Here is a 20,170-nt window from a genome sequence, read left to right as displayed (position 1 = left end):
TCATGTCATCCACACCATAAATGGATCAAGCTCAGTCTTGAAGCCAGGTAGGTTTTTTGCCCCCACTACATCCCTTGGAAGGCTGTTCCAGAACTTCACTCCTCTGATGGTTAGAAACAGTCATCAAATTTGAAGCCTAACCTTCTTCTTGGGTTTGCAATTTGAGGCCTATTTAAAGGGGTCTTACTTTCAGAGGGGTGGATGAGTAGAACGTTCTGAAAATCCGGCTGTTTCAAGGCATCTCAAGTTGAGCACCCAAAAGCTCGGGCATCCAAAGTCACTAGTCACGCTTGGAAACCCTAGCCAAAAGAGTTGTAAGGCTTGGTCTATACTAGGAACTTATGTCAGTATAACTGTGTCTCTCAGGGGAGTGGAAAATCCATGCCCCTGAGCGACATGGTTATACCGACATAACCTCCAGTGTAGACAGTGCTGTCAATGGGAGGCATAGACAAGTCATGCTTCCCGATACTGGGGGAGGGGAGACACAATCTAAAGGGGTGGACACATGACTGTCCAGCTTGTCTCCTCTGCCCAGCCCAGGGCCACTGCACTCTCCCCGCCCCATCAGAGTTACTTGCGGGGAAGGGGATCTGTCCTCCTCCTGCTCACCCCCTCAGCACATTCAGCTGCTCTCCCTGGCAGGTGGGCCTAGGTGGGGAGTGGGAGGCAGTTGCTTCTCACGCTGGCTGAAGCTGGCTCTCCAAATCACTGCTCTGTGAAGTGCAGCTCAGCAGCTGCCTGACAAAGAGCGTGGCTTGGGAGATGGAGGCAGGCTGCCCCTGCCTGGGCCTGGCTGCCAAGAACAGGGGCTGAGCAAGCCGGAAATGTGCCCAGGGGGGGACACGACAGGGGATTCCGGCTCTCTCTGCCCCTGTACCCAGCAGCAGGGCCCAGATGAGGGGGGAGAGAGAGGGGACAAGCCCAGCACCACTGTCTCCCCAGCCAGGCTCTCACAAGCAGACGCTGCACTGCACAGAGCAGTGACCTGGAGCAGCCGGCATGAGAAGTGGCTGGTCCCACCCCTTCACTCCCCACCCAGGCCCGGCTGCCAGGGACAGGGGCCAAGCGTACTGGGGGCAGGCGCAGCAGAAGGAGAGCCCATTTCCTTTCCCCCCAGCCCCCGGCAGGCCAAGCAGAAATCTGGGGAGCACTTGACCCCGTATGCCCCCTTACACATTGTCTTAGAGGAAGGGTTTCTCCTGTCAACATTGGGTTGCCATGTCTGGTTGGATGAATTCCTGGAGATTTAATCATGTGACAATCTTTAATTAAAGATTAATCTTTAATTCCTGGAGACTCCAGGGCAATCCTGGAGGCTTGGCAACCCTACATAGCAACCACCTCTTGGGTGGTGGAGTACCTCCACTGACAGAAGACGCTCTCCTCTCGGCGTCGGTAGAATCTTCACCTGAGACAGTGGTGCCGTTAGGCTGCTGCAGAGCTGTAAGTGCAGACAAGCCCTCAAAGAGCTGTGGTGCCTACAATACAATGCAGGGGGAAAGCCTTGTAGTACCTGGTTGTTTGCACTTGGTGGTGGCGGCCTTGCAGGGTTTTTTTCAAATGCCTAACCTGTTCCACAGTGAATGCTGCTTCCCTTTCAATGGTACCTGAAAGGGCAAGGGTGGACTTTAGTCTGAGTGATTTCACTAGATTATTTGTCCCAGAGCATCATAGCTTGCCACCTTAAAGCTCTGGCCAGAATACCCAATGGAATGACCACAACATCTGTCAGCATTTGACAAGATGTGTAGATTTGGCTATTTGATCAAATCCACTTCGATCTCTAGATGCAACTACAGATGGACTCAGGGACAGAATATTTCAGTGGCTTCATGTGGAGGGACTTTTTGCAACCTTGTGTTGGATTCCTCCATAGCCTGCTGAAAGGAAAGAAGAGGAGGTACATGCATAATCGCTTTGCATTTTGGATGCTTTTATTATGTACAGTGCCCACAATATACCCTAGTAATCTGCAATTCAACAGCCTTACAACTGAAATGTCAGTGTAATAATTAGGCATGTGCTCACAGCAGTAGGTGTCATGTCTTTGTAAATCCTCCTAAACCACCAGGCAAACACTATGCTGGTTAATGGCACTATAGCTACTACTCCTAGCTTATCTCAACGTCTAACCTCCCAGTGGGAGGATGGATGTTGCATCCAGGATTAATTTACATTTTGTACAATTTAGGAAATCCATAAGGCATTGTTGATGCATTCCTATTCAGTGGGAGAAAGGATGGCAGACTCTGTCCCTATGATTCACGGTGGGGGTGGAGGCACACAGGGAAAGGGCCAGAAACACTGGGAAGCACCCTTCCTCATTTGCATTATGAACAGGAAAGTGTCACATGTCCCTTTTTGTTTATTTAATATTTCTCGTGCTTTATTACCAAAGGTTTGGCTGTCAAAACAACGAGGACTTTTTTATCTCTATCTCCTGTGAGTCTCATTAGGATTTTAGCTTGTGCCCGGGTCCTGAAAAACCCTGCTATATACTAGCATTCCAACAGAAAGAATATATTTGGAATTCCTTTGAAGTTGAGGAGGGTTGGCTTCTGGCACTATTGAATCTCTCTCCCTCCCCGCTTATAGACCCTGTGAGACTACTGCTTCCCAGCTCCTTCCCATCCCTCAATGCCTGCCAGCTGCCACTGCAGCCCCTATCCCAAAATCCTTTACACTGGATCCTGTCATCTGTGTGTGCCTCTGAGATTTTAAGATCTTCATTTTAATCTATTTTAGTAAGTATGTTTTACCCACTCCATGTATATCTAAGCTGCTATTAGATGTGGGCAAATGCTGCAAAGTATCCCCTGTGAACATTTACTTCCATAAAAACTCTGATAGCATTTGTGACCCCCCCCCCATCTATTTACTTTCTGCAAAAGTTTGTACAAATGGATTTTGTTCTCAAGAATACTCATGGACAGAATGTCACAGATATCCATGTAGACATCAAAGCAGCCATATTTATACACTCTTTATTGGTTTGGGACTCCTCTAATCAGGAAGCAGAAACAATCCTGTGACCTATCACCCAGCATGAATACCAAATTACAGTTAGAGAGCTCTCAACATAATAGTGGTGATGAAAAATCCACAGACTGAAGTATGTTTACATAAACCATTCACTGAAAAATTTTGAATACGAAAAATTGAAGCCTGTGCATAATTCACAAGTAGAAAAAAGGAGCTGAACCCATTGAATAAATTGTTCTTTGTTAACTGTTTGCTCAGCCCCAGAAGTAATGCATTTTGTAGGACATACACTATGTCTCAGCACTAGTCTGGTTGCCACCATGTTCAAATCTTATACACTGTAGAGCTCATTGCTCTTTGGGGAATTCCTCAATCTGAATAGAGTAGCAGTGGGACTCAGAAAGAAGCCAAAGGCGTACTTAAAGAAATAATCTCTTCCTCCTCTCTGACCTCCCCCACCACCCAACAATAAAGAATCAGCAAAAACAAGTGCATGGAATTGGAACTTGGAAGCCAGGTTACAAGAAGTCTAAGAAACTACAGGAAAGAGTGGAGGCGGTCTCTGAAATGTAGATCCCGTTGAACTGGTAGACCCCACTATTTCCTAAATATAATTTTGCATGATAGGAGCCTGATTTTTGTCAGTACGTGAATTATCTGTGTACTTCCTTCGGGCTTGTCTAAACTTACTGGAGGATCGATGATGCAGAGGTCGATTCAACAATGGTCGATTTAGCGGGTCTAATGAGGACTTGCCAAATCAACTGCCAATCACTTTCCCGTTGACTCCTGTACTGCACCTGATCGAGAAGAGTAAGGGGAGTTGATGGGAGAGTGTCTCCCATTCACATCACGTCGTGTGGACCCCGCGGTAAGTAGAGCTAAGTTATGTCGATTTGAGTTACACTATTCACGTAACTCAAATTTCATAGATTCGATTGACTTTTCCCTTTAGTGTAGAAAAGGCCTTACTTTCGAGCAGTACCAGACACATGAACGAGAGCCAGAATGCTGCACAATCCAACCTCACCCAGAAGGATCCATGATCACTAAGTCTAAACCAAACAACTATTCCCAGTAATTTAGTGTTCCATAGAATTATATATTAGTTCAATACTTGCCAAATGGGAATGTAATGGGATGACTTATTTGTGATGCTAGCAGACCAGATGCCAGCTCATGCCAAGGGTCCGAGGCTTCAGCTGAACACTGACACAAGGCTGGAAGCTAGTCTGGCTCATCTGTATGTTACTGTTGTTAAAATAGATGTTAAGTTTATAAGAATGTGTTTAGACTTTATGAAACACTTGTAGGATGCTGCATGTGTTGATCTCTCTTATAACATCTGTACCCCCATCTTATAAGGTGATATTAAGGGTTTGCATTGTAATCCTCTGTAATTGTTTAAATCACCAGTCAGGAAGGAAACATTAAGTAATATAAAATTCTGACTGTCTACAGAAGGTGTGAGGTCTGCCCTCCAAGAAGCCCTATTGAAACCAAATGAGCCATTGTGAAAAATCAAACAAAGACTTTGTTAATTGCATTCCTTCCCTTTTAAGCCCCCCATGAAAAGGAAGTGTGCATGGGATCTCATCCCATCAGCTTGAACAAGAAGAAACTGTATCTCTATGCTGCTTGGACTTTGGGAGGGCAAGATTTCTAAGCCTAAGCGAGGGATCCTTAGTGATTAGCCTGGGTTAGCACTAAAAGACATAGAGAGCATGAATATTACAGCAGCTTCCATAACCTTTTGAAACTAAGAGCTTGTCTACATCACTTGCAGAATCAACGGGCAGCGATTGATCCAGCAGGGGTCGATTTATCACATCTAGTCTAGACGTGATAAATTGACCCCTGAGCGCTCTCCCGTCGACTCTGGTACTCCACCAGAGCAAGAGGCGCAGGCAGAGTCGACGGGGGAGCATCAGCAGTCGACTCACCACAGTTAAGACACCGCCGTGAGTAGATCTAAGTACGTCAACTTCAGCTATATTATTCACATAGCTGAAGTTGCGTTACTTAGATCGATTCTCTTCCCCCCCCCACGCCCACGCCCTCCCAGTGTAGCCCAGGCCTAAGACTAACTCATTTGTGTTACTTGCTTGAAGCTTGTAAATAACTCTCATATTTCTTTTTCTTATTTAATAAATCTTTACATAGTTTACTATAGGATTGGCTACTTGTCAGTGAGGCACAAATCCTTTTCTTTGCTCACAGCCCAGACCCAAAATATTAAGTGCCTCCCTGCCACAACCCCTTGCTCATTCCCTCAGTGAAGAAAGCCCATTTAGGCTATATCTGCATTGTGTGCACCTTGCTCGCTCACATGGTCTGTGCATTAGCTAAGCCTGCAGCCAGAGTCTACACTGCAGAGCTGCATATAGGCCATACCCTGAGTAGCGCATCCACACTGACGCTGTAGCTACATGGTGTTTCACTCTTGGATTTATGAGCGCATATCCCATAGTCCAAGTGACCTCTTCACTTGGAGCTGTTCTAGTACTTGTTTTGTGATGAGCAGTGTTGTCACCCTCAGGCCACAGGGCCAAATCTGAGCAGCTCTGCGACCCCCATGCACCATGTCACACCCCACTCATTCAGTCCATAAGGGGCTAAATCTGAGTGGCCTGCTCCTCCTCACTGCTGCCACGGGGCTGGCTCCCAACAGCAGGGCTCCCCTACAAGGGCCTTCCCTGCCTCACCCCTCTTGCAGCCGTTTGTGTCACTGCTCAGGGATGGGAGCGACACTGCACCAGGGCAGACTGGGCTGAAAGGCGGACGCTGATTGTGGTGTGGACTTGATTCTGGGGACAGCAGCAGCACCAAAGATGGCTCCAAAAGGCACGTAGCATGGAAACAATTTCTGGGGGATGCCCCTGCTCCTCACTGTCTGCTGCAACGACAAAAAGCTCCTCCATGGCCCTTCTCATTCTGACTTGCTGCTGGCCAGTTGTAGCACCCATAATCCTAAGTGGGAGGCTTGGGCCAGTGGGACGATGGGATGAAAGCATATCTCGGGGGCTTTTACTGTGACTTGGACTGTGTTTCAGGCGGGGAAGGCCTTGAAGACAATATTTTTTGAAATACCAGAATGGAAGGAAGAAGTAATTTTCCAGGCAGGTTGTTAGGTGGTATCCCATCAACATTTGCAAATGAGATACAGCATTAAGGGAATTCGTCACTGAAGAGGATATCAGTGAGTGGAGCAGTTCAGTGAGCTACCAGGGGTTTCCAAGAAATTTTCTTTACCCAGCAATCAAAAAATCTTCTGCAATTTGTGCTCTGGGATAATTTTTCAAATGTCACCTACCAGAAGTAGAAGAAAATCAGGAGTAAAATTAACCAGTTTTTGGATTAGGACGCATACTTTTGGAAGTGGCAGAACTGATTCCCACCCCCTCCCCAAAGCAGGCCACAGAAAGAGACAGAGAGCACAAGAATGCCTGCTTTAGCAACAGTCATCTAAAATAGTCTTTCAAGAAGTCAAGGAGAAACCAGGATAAAAATGGACTTGCAACAGACATACAATCACTCTATGGGGCTGTAATTTGCTAGCCACAGTATACAGCTATAGCATATAGGATGAATGCACAAGAAGCGTTGACTGTCAAAGAACTTTTCAAGTTTCCGAAGCCCAAAGGACTTATAGCCTCTTATAACTTATAAAAGACTCTATGAGACAGTAATTTGGCAATCAAAGCATACACCTGTAGCATTACATAAGCATTCTCCATCTTATAAAAAGCTGTACTTGCAAAAATATGCACTCCTGCCCACTAGGCCAGTTACCCTTTACCAGTTTTGAAAGCTTTAATTGAAAGCAAAGTTTGAAACAGGGTTCTCTACATTTCAGTAGTGTCTAACTTTATGTTCTCTGCTTGGCATCCATTTCAGATACCATGCGGTGGCAGGGGACAATCCTAAGAGGGAGGATGCCCTATGGGAATCCCTTGTATAAATACCCATGCTCCTGGTATGTAAGATCCTCCTCCATAACAATAATTTCATTGGGCCTAACCCAGAAATCTTGCCCTAACAAACCCAAGATTGACCACATGGCAATAATAATAAATTTGGTTGACTCTTACTGGGCTGCGGATCAGTGCCCTGGCCCTGCTCCACTCTCTCTCCAGACTCTGTCTCTCTAAGCTGTTCCCTGGCTCCATCCCTGAACAGAGCCTCAGGAAATGGGCTCAGAACATCTACTACCCCGTCCACCTAGGGCTTCAAGCTCTTCCGTCTGTTTCTGGGATTGTGAGTCCCCTGTGGTCCCATCTGCTGCTGCACCCAACTCCCTTTCCTTCAGCCTCATGATAAGACCCCCAACATTGCAGAAGGAAGTCACAAGATATGGTAGGCTCTGTGCTGGGGGTGGTGCCAAGCATCCTATCAAGTTCTTCCTAGTAGGGGCATGTTACCAGATCTGTTGTTAGTCCTTGGCCTTGCAGTACAGCATTTCAGATGTTTTATCCACTCCCTGCACTGCACCTTTGCCTAACAGATGCCTGACCCTGCCAGCTTCAGTGAGCTACTGCAATAGGGGTGACTATTCCTAGGGCTTCTGCTAAAGTCATGGTCCTGAGTCTACTCAGACCAGAGGTTAACTAGCACCCTTGTGTGATTCTCTGGCCAGCTGACAGCACACTGGAGGTGAAATGGTGAGGCAGGACTGAGTAGGAGGGAGTTGTGGAAGTGGAGCGGCTTGTGTGGAAGGAGGAAGGGTTAAATGCTGGGAAAGAGTATACAAACAGCAGGTAATTTCCGGTCCAGCAAGAACAAGTGGGAGGGAACTGAAGAGGTTGAAAGGCTGGAAGATACAGGACAGGACAGGGAATTGGAATGACGGTGGAAGAGTAAGTAGCCTCGAAGGTGGGTCAACGCATCATCGCTACATCCACACCACAAAGTGGGTAAGTAGAGAAACAGGTCACATATCAAGGTGTGGTCTTAGCGTACCCATTGGGGTGTCAGTAACTCAGTTTCTACCTGTCTCTGAATGCGCGTCTAAGGGCTCTGAGTGTGGCTGATAAGATGTAAGAGAAAAACCCACAGCTTGACATGCAAGCAGTCAGAAGAGTAGACATACCTGTAGTTTGCCCAAGGTACCTGTGACAAATTCATCAAACATGCTGCAGAACTTCACAAGAATGCACTGGGCTTGGTGTCCAAACAATCAGAGAATTGTTCAGGGAGCTATTGCTAAATGCAGCATTAAGTCAAATCAATATGGTAAAAGAATGCATTACTTTCTAACAGTTGCCCCTCCTTTCCTTTAGGTCATCTGGCCCATAGGTTAGTATACAGTAGCTCTCTGTGGTGCTCACTCACTTAACCTTTCCCAGGAAGCTTGCTTAAAAACATGTAATGTGGTGTACCTGTTTCTCCTCCAAGTTTGAGGATTATGATGTTAAATGTTGACTACTGGCTCAGCAGCTCCTTCTGTGCAAATCGCAGAATACTTTCCTAAAGAGCCAAGGTGTGTTCCAGCACTGACCTCTCCCTATGTTGGCAGGTTGACCTGCGTTAGTTGCGGCCACTGTAACACCAAATGTGCCTAGAGAAAGGTGTATGAGAGATAAGAGTCCCCACTGCCCTGAAGAGTCTTGCTGAGGGTTTTTTCACTGTCCTCCTTTTATCTCTTCTATTTGTTTTTCACTTTCTCTCCCTTCTGGCTCTGGCAGTGCTGCCAAACATTGATGAGACAATGGGCCAGACGAAGCCAAGAGATAACAAGTAGGTATTTTCCCCATTTTCCATGGCAGTTTCCAACTGGCAATGATTATGTGTCACTTAGCTGCCTTCCTAATTTTAATGACTGGCTGTACTGATAACTGCTGGATTTTCTGTTGCAATTCAGCTGTTCAGTGTAATTGCTGAATATTGTCTTTAATACTGGATGTGAGGCCCAAAGGAGCATTAAATGAAGGCTTCTAAGGTGTATGTTTTAGGAAATCAAAATAAATTTAAGCTACTAAAAACTGTGGCCAACTCAGCATTAGTGCAATTCCATATTTTAAAGTGGATTTTCTATGCATAGAAAAATGGTGTAGCTATCACTGAACACAGAAATCAATTTTTTTTAAATAAGCCAACTCAATGTCACTTCAATAAATCCAGGCAAAAGCATAGTTTGACCTAGTCAGACTTTTTACACTGAATACCAAAACCATCCTGTGCTTTTCAGCTATCCAGTTATCTCCGGTATTTGAGCAGGAGAACAGGATGGGCAGCCCTTGGCTACAGTGAGACACGTTGATTAGAAATAATGCCATGCAATAGCTGTGTCTACAGCTCATCAGCTAAACCAGCCTTACAAAACTATTGCTCATTCCTCTGGGCTGAGCAATTTATTTGACAGGTGAAAAAAATATCATTAATTGTTTTTCTTCACCATCCTGATAGAAAGCTGTTGAGCTGAGTGAAATTTTTGCTTCGGCTGATACATTTTCATGACAATTTTGCAAGGCTAACTTAAGCCTGTAGCAGCAATGAAAGGAGCAGGCCTGGAAATGAGCCCTCTGTCTGAAGTTTCCCTTGTGTCTAATCATCTCATTATCTCAGCGAGCAAGCGGCTACAGTATATGTCATCTAACACATAATTTGACCATTACATACTTGAATCCTAAAAAATTATGTCGACTATAAACCATGTTAAAAAAAAGGCGACTGTGGGGCCTTATCTTACAATCCTTACTCAGGCAAACCTCCTAGTGACACCTGTACTAGTTTGGCTGGAGAGGGTCCTTTTCTCTCACCAGATGGCAATAAATATAGAAAACATGCAAAAACCCGCAGTTAAAATCTTTTCCCACATTATTAAAAATGTGATAGGTCAAATTCTGTTACCCTCTCACTCTCCCACCTTCCAAAAAGCCTGTGGAGGCTCAGAAAAATGTGTGTGTGTTGGCGGAGGAATAACCCATCATAAGCAGCAAAAACACATGGCAACATTTGTGGCTTGTATAAGGTCAAATAAGTTGTTGTGCAAAATGATTATATGAAGTTGTAGCTCAGAGACGAAGCTGTAAGAGCCCATCACAGCAGATATATACACCCAGGAACCTGCCACCCTCCAGCTCTGAGATGGAATAGTTTGCAGTGCCATGTTTGCTAGCAATGATGTGCACGTGTTGAAATGCCCGCAGACCATGCACATCTCCTCTGCAATTCTCATCCAGGCTCGGCTCCTGCAAAACACCCTTATGAACGAGTCACCCAGCCTGCAGAGTATGGGCAAATTGATTGCCCAGCCACAGCAGGCTGAGGCTGTCTTCCACTGGCACAGTTCTGTACTTTTTCTGGCATACATTCAGGTATACCTGCCAGAAATTGGAAATAATAGTATAGGCCAGTTTCTCAGCTGATGCAAATTTTATATAGTGTCAGTCGGGCTATGCAGATTTATAGCAGGAGAGGATCCGGCTCTGAATCTGTAAGCATTGAAATGACTGCATTATCTGCTGAAAAATCAAGACAGGCCGACCTCTATGCTCTGACATTTTCTCTGAAATTTACTTAATAAGGTAACATTTTCTTCCAGTTCCATAAACGTAAATCAGTTGTACTGCATCTCACAAACTTTCTGCTTTAATTGGAAACTATTGGTCCATCTATACGGCAACTGCAGGTTAAATTGAATTATTTTAAGTTTTTCATTTTAATTATCTTGATTAACTTTCCTTTCCTTTTAATTTTATTAAATCTCATCTCTGGAAATGTCCTTTAATTCAAGACCATAAATAAACTTTTATTTAGCAAGCTGTGGAAGTTAAGGGATGTGATGCAAAGAAGATGCAACTCATTAAACATTAATGTTACTAATACTCTTACACTAATTACCCGTTCATTAAGTTGATTGTCTTAACAGAGAAGCGGGCTTCACTTCTCCCCTGGATCATCACATTTATATACATGTGCCACAAAAAGGCAGAAACAGCAAAGATTAACAAAGTTAACACTGAAGTACTTCAGAGGAGGTAACATAGTGAAACATCTTTACTCATGGAAATTCTTTAAGGTGTTTTTTTGTTTTTTTTGGTTGGATTTTTTAAGGAAAAACTCCACGTTTTTTTGCCCCCTTTAAGACATTGTGTGGGTAGAGAATGATATTCACAACATAACAACGCTTTCTGCCCCCTCTCAAAAATCCAACTCTTCTTCTCCACCTAAAGAAAAAGGGGCAAAGAAAATAAAGAACAAAAAGTGATCCAAACCAGCAACAATAGAACTATAAATAGATAAATTTTAATAAACCCCAAAAGAGAGAAGACTCCATAAAGTTCACTAGGGACTTTGCTATTGCCATTCTATTTTACATGGAAGGCACTAAAATAGCATGGTGATAATCAACATTATAAAACTCTTAAATACGTCATGGGGGTTATCTATAAATATGTAAAAGTTGTTGAAAAATTGGAAAGAGTTCAGCAAAGAGCTACAAGCATTATCTAAGGTCTGCAAAACATGCCTTACAGTGAGAGACTTAAGTTCAAATCTATTTAGATTTTCCAAGAGACGGTTAAGAGGTGACTTGATCATAGTCTACAGTTATCTCCACGCGGAAGAGATTTCTGATACTTTTTGGTCTTTATTCTAGTTGGCAAAGGCATAATGGAATCCAACAGGTTGGAAGCTGAAGCTAGACAAATTCAGATTAGAAATAAGGTGCAAATTTTTAAGTGAAGGTAATTAACCTTTGCAATGACCTAATTAGGGATATGGTGGATTCTCCATCACTGTAAATCAAGACTGGATGTGTTTCTAAAAAATATGTTCCAGCTCAACCAAAAGTTATGGGTTTGATGAAGAAATTACTGGGTACACTTCTATAGCCCGTGGTATGCAGGAGCTCAGATAAGATAATTGTAACAGTCCCTTCTGGCCTTAATATCTGTGAATCTACAACAGGCCCAATTCTGACCTCAGTTATGTCAGTGCAAATTGTCAGTGGTGTGAGGTGAGGATCCATGCTAAAGTGGTAGGCAGTGGATTAGCTATGTCTGGGTAGGTGGAGAAGGAAGAGTGAGCTAACAAGGCGTGATAGGTCTCAGTTTGAAGATGGGGGGTGGAACCAAATGGTGCAGGAGAGAGGACAAGTCTTGTCTTAGGAGAAATAGGTAGATGTGAGTCTGAAGTATCCAGGGTGAGACAGTAGTTGGATTGAGCTAAAATCTCATATCAGCACTGATCTAGTGGTATCATCAGTTTACTTTGTCAGGGTTATATTTTTTAATTATGTTCATAGTCCTTGTGGTTGCAAAGGAAAAATTGGATATATAAGGTGATGCAGCAGTGTGCTTGGTCCTGTCTACACAGCAATGCCATCATGTTGGGGGACACAGCTGAAATATTGCTTGGACTTGGACTTCAGGTGCGATCAAATTGTATTCGAACTATTTCCCATAACCATTCTTCAGCCCTGGACTTTTATAGTACTTTAGCATGATTCAGGGAGCCAGGTAACATGGTTGAATCCCAGCATCTGAACCATGGCCCTGATCTTGCAAAGAGATGGGTACAGGCACACTCCTGAACCCGTGAAGCAACCCAGTGAAGTCAGTGGGGCTTCATGTGGGAACAGAGGGCACCCTATGCATGTCTTTACAGCATGCAGCTCCCATGTTTGCAGCACGTAGGGAGACTGCCATGTTGCTGCTGAATCCCTGAACATAGTAGAAACTATAGAGTAGACAGGACTATCGTGAGTCTGCACACAAGATAGACAGAGAAAACAATAGCTCAAAGAAGTGGCATGTTTAACTAGTTCACTGTAACTCACTTTAGTTGAAACATCCAGCTATTCTGGAACTGTGGGCAAAGATTAAACAGGCGATTTTCACTTTTCGCCCTCCACCCCCAGATGAAACACTGGGATGATAGTATCCTTATCCTAATGGTCCTTATAATACCTATCTCTTTTGAGGAACTTTCCTTCCATAGATTTCCAAGTGCTTTACAAAGCAAGGTAGGAATGATTATGCCTATTATAGAGATGAGAAAACTGAGACAGAGAGGGGAAGTGGCTTGCCCAAAGTCACAGAGCAAGTTAGTGGCAGACCCGAGATTAGAACACAGGCCTCCTGAATTCTACTCTAGGGTCTCTGGCCCCCGGGATAACTGTTAAGAACTGCTTTATGTTTTAGTCATATCAAACATCAACACTGGGGAACCAATTAATCAACTGCTGTAATCCTAGTCCTTCACTACAATACAGTCTAGTACATTATACTGTGTGAGTTCTTATGTCTTCCAGTTCCATCAGACTAAATATAAAGAAAGGAACTAACTGAATTATTGTTCTTATTAGTATATGTGGCAAATAAGGTCAAAAAAACCAATCCCAATTTAAAAAATAGTTTAAGAATCCCAACTACCGGGTAATTATTTTTTAAAATTTTTCTTTTTTTTTCTTTTCTTTTTTAATTTGAAACTGTTTAAGGTATTTTAGAAATAATTCTTTCTCGCTCCCACTTTCTCATGTCAAGCAACCTGGATCTTGGACTGGCTACCACTCGACATGATGGCTGGTTGATAATGAGCACTTTATTAATCCTGTAGCTAGGAAAGAGGAATAGTTCCGTCATAGGTAAATGCATATTGGAAATAACTACTGAGTATGATGGTTGCCTGGTTTCAGCATCGTGTGGTGAGAGAGGGTGCCCTGCCACTATATATTGTTTTCTGCATCATGATATATGATGTGCCCATAAAAGCCATATTGTCTGGCCCATGGTACACAGTGTATTTTCAAAGGGCACACAATTAATGTAGACTTTATGTAAAACTGAGATTATATAATATTGAAAGAAAATCTAAGGAGACCCAGGCTACTGCAGGGTCTGCATTGGTGTTGCAGTACACCAATCAGACCCTCTGCTTAAAACCTGAAAATTAACATTAAATTTTAGCTTTAACTCAGAATTATTTTGTTCAGTAATAATGTTCACTAACATAATGAAAATGTTTATATATATATAAATTAAATGTGTATATATGTATACATATAATCTTGTTACAATTCAATTATTTATTAAAAACATTTATATGCAAATGTAATAATTAACCAAAATTACAAAATGGCTATTCTAACTGACCATAAAAACCAGACCCAGAAGCCTTTCCATAACCCCCAAGCTCTCCCATCCATCACTGTTAGACCCCATAAAGAATTATGGTATTGAACATGTTTGAATCCAGCCACTTAGAATTCACAACATCAGCCGGTCTTTTCTTGGAATTTCCAAAACTTCACTCCGGATAACAAAGAAACTCAAAGCTGGCAGCATAAACAGAGCTGAAGATGATCTGAGGAGAAAGGCAAACTAAGAAATGATTAAAGAAAAAAGATAAGAGATAAGTACCGTACATTAGCCTAAGCTGAAAATCGAATGCTGGAAATGAAATTGGAAAGCTATAGCAGGGGAAGTGAATTGGAAAGGAAAAGCAAACATAGGGCTGAGACCTGCATCATTTGAAGGCGGGGAGGGGGAGAAGATTTGCCATTGGCTTGAGTGAGAGTAGGATTGGATCTATGGCTGGGAAGCTGGAATAAATAACAGAACTGCAAAGGATCAGCTAGTTTAAACGCTCAAATGTTGTTGTTACAGTATTACTCTTGTAGTGTTACAAACATGATAGATGCTTTGTCGCTATTAACCTTTCATTGCCGCATTGGAACAGAGTCAGTATGAAGTAATGGAATCACCTCAGGAAATCCTGGCTTCTCGTATCCAAGAAATAGGTAGGAAAGTCTAAGAAAGATTCTGATTAAAAACACTTGTTACCAGTTAACACTTTCATATCCACTTTGCTGCTTCTTGTTTTTTGTTCTTCCTCTACCTTACTCCATCCACAACACGCTTTGTCTGTCTGACCTTTTTCCCTTTTCTTCTCTTCTCTGTTTTGGTCTCACTTCACTTTTCATCTTCCTTTCTTTTCCATGGGCCCTTCTCTCACTGCTGCAGCAGGAGGGCTCTTGGCAGAGCTGTATGAAATTTACCATTTCTCTTCCATGGAGTTTTGCATGGGAATGGTCGCTGTACTATACATTTCATCCCCTCTCTTTTTGTGCATTAATTTCAACTTAAACAAAATTGGCTATCTTCACATTGAAAAAAACAACAACAAAAATGCATGTTTCCAATGCAAACCCCATCTTCACCTGAGAAATGGAATCCTTTCCACTTGTATATTAAGCCAATTTTTCGCTCCAAAAACTTGTATAACAGATCAACCTTTCTTTTTTCTTTTTCTTTCTTTTTTTTTTTTAACAAAAATGAGCCCATTTCAAATTTGTAGCAAAATGTAACAGGCTTTGAATTTTTAGCAGCTTTGGTTTGTGTTACAAATATCTTGCATATCTCTAGTTGGCATCAGAAATTAGTCTGCTGAATTTAGAATGGATTCATTGCACTGGAACATTAGCATTAATTTGGTCTGGATTTTTTCCCTTATAAATTTTTCACCAAAATCTGACACAAGTACAAATCCTTCTAACACCTTGCTGCAATGTTCTGAGACTTTAATCTCTCTCAAGTTTTTTGAAATCATTGGCTGGAAAAAGCTATAGAACCAATCTTCTAAAAAAACAAACTCTAAACTAGAGGCCCAAATCAAAGCTGCTGTTCTGATCACACACAAATTTTGGATTTACCTTCATACTGATTTCACCCTTACCATTGTAGCTTTGGGCCTGAGATTTGAAGCTGGTCATTAATTTCTAATGGATGGAAACAAAACTCCAGATCCAAATCCGCTCACACTTTTACAAAGTCCAGATCTCAACTTTACAGTTGGGCCTCACCTCTAACATACACTAGCACTAAATGTCAACTTTGCAAGATGGCAGAGTCATGAGTGTGGGGAGGGACAAGGCAAAACTGTTATTTGAACTGTAACTAGTGGAAAACACACGAGTGTCAATGTTTTCTTCTGGACATAGTTACATGAGCTTTGGCTGAGAGTTGGGACTCTTTAAAGCTTAATCAAACCTAAGAAGTGTATTGCATTTTTGTACATCATCTATATTATTGCTTATTCAGGATAGTTTGCCATAAAAACAGTTGACTTCAGTTAACTTCAACTGGCTTTATGTCACACAAAAAAAGCTATTGGCCAAAGAAGTAAACTGCTAATGAGGTAGCATCCCTCATTCCTGTTTCTTTACCCTGCTCCTCCAAGGTGTTGCTGTTTTAAAGTTAGAGTGGAAATGGTTGACTTTAAAAAAGAAACACCAACTAAATTGCTAGAGTGTAGAATTCCCTTTCAGATCATAATTATAGGCGATCAGTCAAGTGTGTAATTAGTAAGTTGGGTGAAGGGTCTTTCCAGAACAATCAGCAGCAATTTCCCCCCTGCTGTTCCTTTCTCTGCTCTAGTCAGCTTTAGTAGGGGTGGCCCTTTAAACCTTAAATGCAAACATGAAAACTCTTGTTGGATGGGGCCACGGTTGATATAAGTAAAAGGAGAGGCCAATCAAAATCCTCGCCACCTTCTCTGTAATAGCTCTTAGTGATTTCCACCCGGCTACTTGCACTTGAGTAGACAGTTGTCCAGAGCAAAATAACAGGCTTATTTCCAGACAGACCTGGGAACTTATGCTGTAGCTGAGATTTGCAGTTGCACAGCAAAAATGCCGAAAGCTGTCATTGTTTTAAAATATCAGAGGACCTGCTGGGGCCAGTTTCTTGGAGCTATGAATAATTTATAGAATAATTCAATGAATCCGGCCAGCAGGGTAACTAAAATAGCTGGGTAAACGGAGTGCTTGTGACCTGAAAAGAAATCTGTGGTGTGGATAAGGGATAAAAAATCAAAACAACCGCCCCACCCCCATTAAGGAAAGGTGTCCATCTATAAGTCTTATTTTTTTTATATATATTGGAGCAAAATAAGAGGCTTTCTTTTAAAAGACCTCCCCGCTTGCCTCAGGCGGCTGCATTTGGTTATAAGAAACAATGTTTCCTGTCATTATTAAGGGGGGGCTTTGGCTCAGGGCTGGGGCTTTTTCTGTAGAGAACCCAACCTCTGTAGGGGCACAAGTTGTACTGCGGTGGCTGAATAACAAGGATTAACTCTCGCTTGCTCAGTTGTCCCTCCTCTTTCCCCAGTGATCAAAGGAGCAGATGTCAGAGTGGCTGCTCTGAGAAGGTCGGGCTCTGCACCCAGTGTCAAAGACCTGGGCTGAGCCAGAAGCAGAGTTTTTCTGCTGCTCTCTGGATATGTAACTTAGGCCCCAGCCCCCAAAGGTATTCATGCTCCTAACTTCCACTGAAACCAATGAGAGTTGGGTTCCTAAATACCTCTGAGGATCTGGGCTTTAGTAATAAACTTTCTCCCTTGGTAAACAGACTTTGCTGACAGTGACTGCATTTTCATTTTCTACTCAGTCATTCCATTTGCTCATCCCCCACCCTCCAAACACTGGCAGCCAAATTCAGCTCATAAGAAGTAGATGCAAGATGCAACTCCTTTGGAGTCAGCAGCCTGTTCCTGCATATGCATGAGGTCTTAATTTGACCCAGTGTGTGCGTATTTGCATTATTAGATTCTGTCTGGCCCTTGCATAGGTGTTGGGGAATTGTAGGGCACAAGCAGCTTCCCCCCTTCTTCACTCAGCTTTACACCACTTGTACAATAGCTAGACATGATCAGTCTATGTACGGGTGAGCACAGTGACTGCTAACTCTTATCACCCCATCCAGGGCAAAGAGAAACAGGAAGTGGGCAGGGCCATGGTTGCCTCCCCAGCATACCAGCCCACAGAACTGTCCATTTATAGAAGGGGACTGTGGTTGAGAAGCTTTTCATCAGCTCCTGCCACTCCAGCCCAAATCAAGAGGAATGGATTGCGGCTGGGTGAATAGCCCTGTGTGCCTGCTTGGTAACTGGGCACACCTGCCAGTCTTATTAGCCCGGAGCTATAAAGGCTGGGGGGAAGCCAGCAAAGGGGGGAAAAGGGAAAGCTCAGGCACAGAAGGAAGTAGGAGCCTCCTAATCTGTTACTGGCCAGGCCTGTGGTGGGCAAAGTAGCAGTGAAGCCTGTATATAGTTGGGAACTGATGGTGGGAAACCTTCTGAGAATAAAGAGCACGGGTGTTGCACCAGACTGAAGTGTCCCTGACTCACTGAAGGGGAAGGCCCAAGGGCTGAATACCCAAGGGTGCCATGTGAATTCTGTTACATGTGGGGGCGAGTCTGGGATTTGAAGCCACCGCCAGGATGTGGCAACCCAAAGATGGAGGGAACCTTGCAGTGGCTAGCCAAGCAGCAGGAAGAGATGCAGAAAGTACTGCAGGCCTTCCAGCAATCCTACCAGGTGGAGAGGCAGGCCTTACTCGCCTGGCAGGCTCAACAGCAGAAGACACTCCAGGACTTTATCAGGGAGCAGACCAATGTGCAGCAGCAGCTCCTGCAAAACTTGGTGAGTCCCCTGGGAGGTGATGGCACCCATGCACCTGGGCTAGTCCTATGTAAGATGGGCTCCGCTGATGACCCCAATAGCTTTCTTTGTACGTTTGAGCGGGTGGCCATGAGTGCCAGGTGGGATAGGGCAACCTGGGCCCTACGACTGACCCCCTATCTGGCTGGCGAGGTGCAGGTTGCCTATATGGGTAAGGGATAAAAAATCAAAACAACCGCCCCACCCCCATTAAGGAAAGCAAAACAATGAACAGGTCAAGGATTATGACACGGTGAAGGTGGCCATCCTAGACCGGGTGGGACTCTTGGTGGAGAAGTACAGACAGAAATTTTGGTTGGCCCAGTGAATGGGGGTTTTGCCATTGGCCCAGAAGCTGACTGACTGGGCCACGTGTTGGTTGCAGCCTGACATCCAAACGGTGGGGGAAATCATGGACATGGTGATCCCTGAACAGTTTGTACAGGGCCTCCTAGAGATCATGCAATTCTGGGTCCGGCGACACCAGCCAAACAGGCTGTAAAATTTATGGAGGAGTACATGGAGGTGGATTTTCCTCAAAAGGAGGGTAAGATAGACTGTGACCTAGCGTGGGGGAGGAAACTCCGAGACCGCACCCCACCCCCACCCCTGGGAGAAGCCCGGAGAAGAGGAAGGAGGAGACCAAGGGAGCTCCTAATCACCCAGGGCAGCTTGTGTGCTGTCTGTGGGCAGCCAGGATATAAATGCAGGGATTGCCCAGAGATGGAATGTGGCCTAGTGATGTTTTGCGGCTGGAATGAGGTTGGAGGGTGAAAAAAGGGGCGAGGACTGGCCACCATCCCCATGTGAGTGGGGAGGAAACCCCAGAGGGGCTTGGTGGACATGGCCTCAGCCTGCTCGCTTGTTCGGAGGGGGCTGGTGAAGACACATTGGTTTATCCAATGGGCAAGGAGGAAGCTGGAATGCATCTACGGGGATTGAAAGCCCTGCTCCGGTGCCCAGGTGGCCCTAGAAGTAGGGGGCAAGTTTGCCTGGCAATGGCTTGGGGTAGTAGAGGGTTTATCGTACCGCGTGGTACTGGGGACAGACTGGGATCCCTTCCCAAAAGGGAAAGGAGGCTGTAGGAGGGGACCTACCAGCAGGAAGAGGGAGGGACTCTGAAGAAGTGAGGTGAAACCCCTATGCTAGTAGACCCCAGTGAGGGGGAGGGCTCAGGTCCCCAGGGAGAATGAGAAACAAACCCTAGACGACAGAGCCAGAATGGAGACAGGACTGGAGGGGCCGAAGGAGTACCCCAGTATGGAACACCCAGGGAAGGGGACCCGAGGAATAGAGTGGGAGGGCCCCAGGGAAGGCCTGAAAGTAGAACCCCCAGGCAGGGAGATCTGGATCTGAAGCCCAGACCAACCCGGTTCTCCTGCCGGAGGGAAGTGGGAGCAGCCAGGAGGACACCCCCCAGGCTGTGAATGGTGTGAGGACCTGTGGGTAGCAGCAGAACTGTGGGGCAATCCGTCCCCTACCCAGCGTACCTTCTGTGGGTGGGAGATAGACAAACCCTGCAAGGAGGACCCTGGGGATCACCCAGTGGGAGACGGTGGGGTTCCCTGGAGTAACCTCACGGGCAGGGGTAGAAGAGGCCACACGAGGCCCCTCCTGGTGGTTGCTTAAGGGGGAAGGTGCGTGGCAGGTTGCTGGTTGAGAAGCCCTTAATCAGCTCCTGCCACTCCAGCCCCAATCAAGGGGAATAGCCCTGTGCCTACCTGGTAACTGGCCACACCTGCC

The sequence above is a fragment of the Lepidochelys kempii genome, chromosome 2, assembly GCF_965140285.1.
Source record: "Lepidochelys kempii isolate rLepKem1 chromosome 2, rLepKem1.hap1, whole genome shotgun sequence".
In the NCBI taxonomy this organism is placed as follows: domain Eukaryota; kingdom Metazoa; phylum Chordata; order Testudines; family Cheloniidae; genus Lepidochelys; species Lepidochelys kempii.
The sequence above is the reverse complement of the archived record's forward strand: the minus strand, read 5'-3'. Positions refer to the sequence as shown.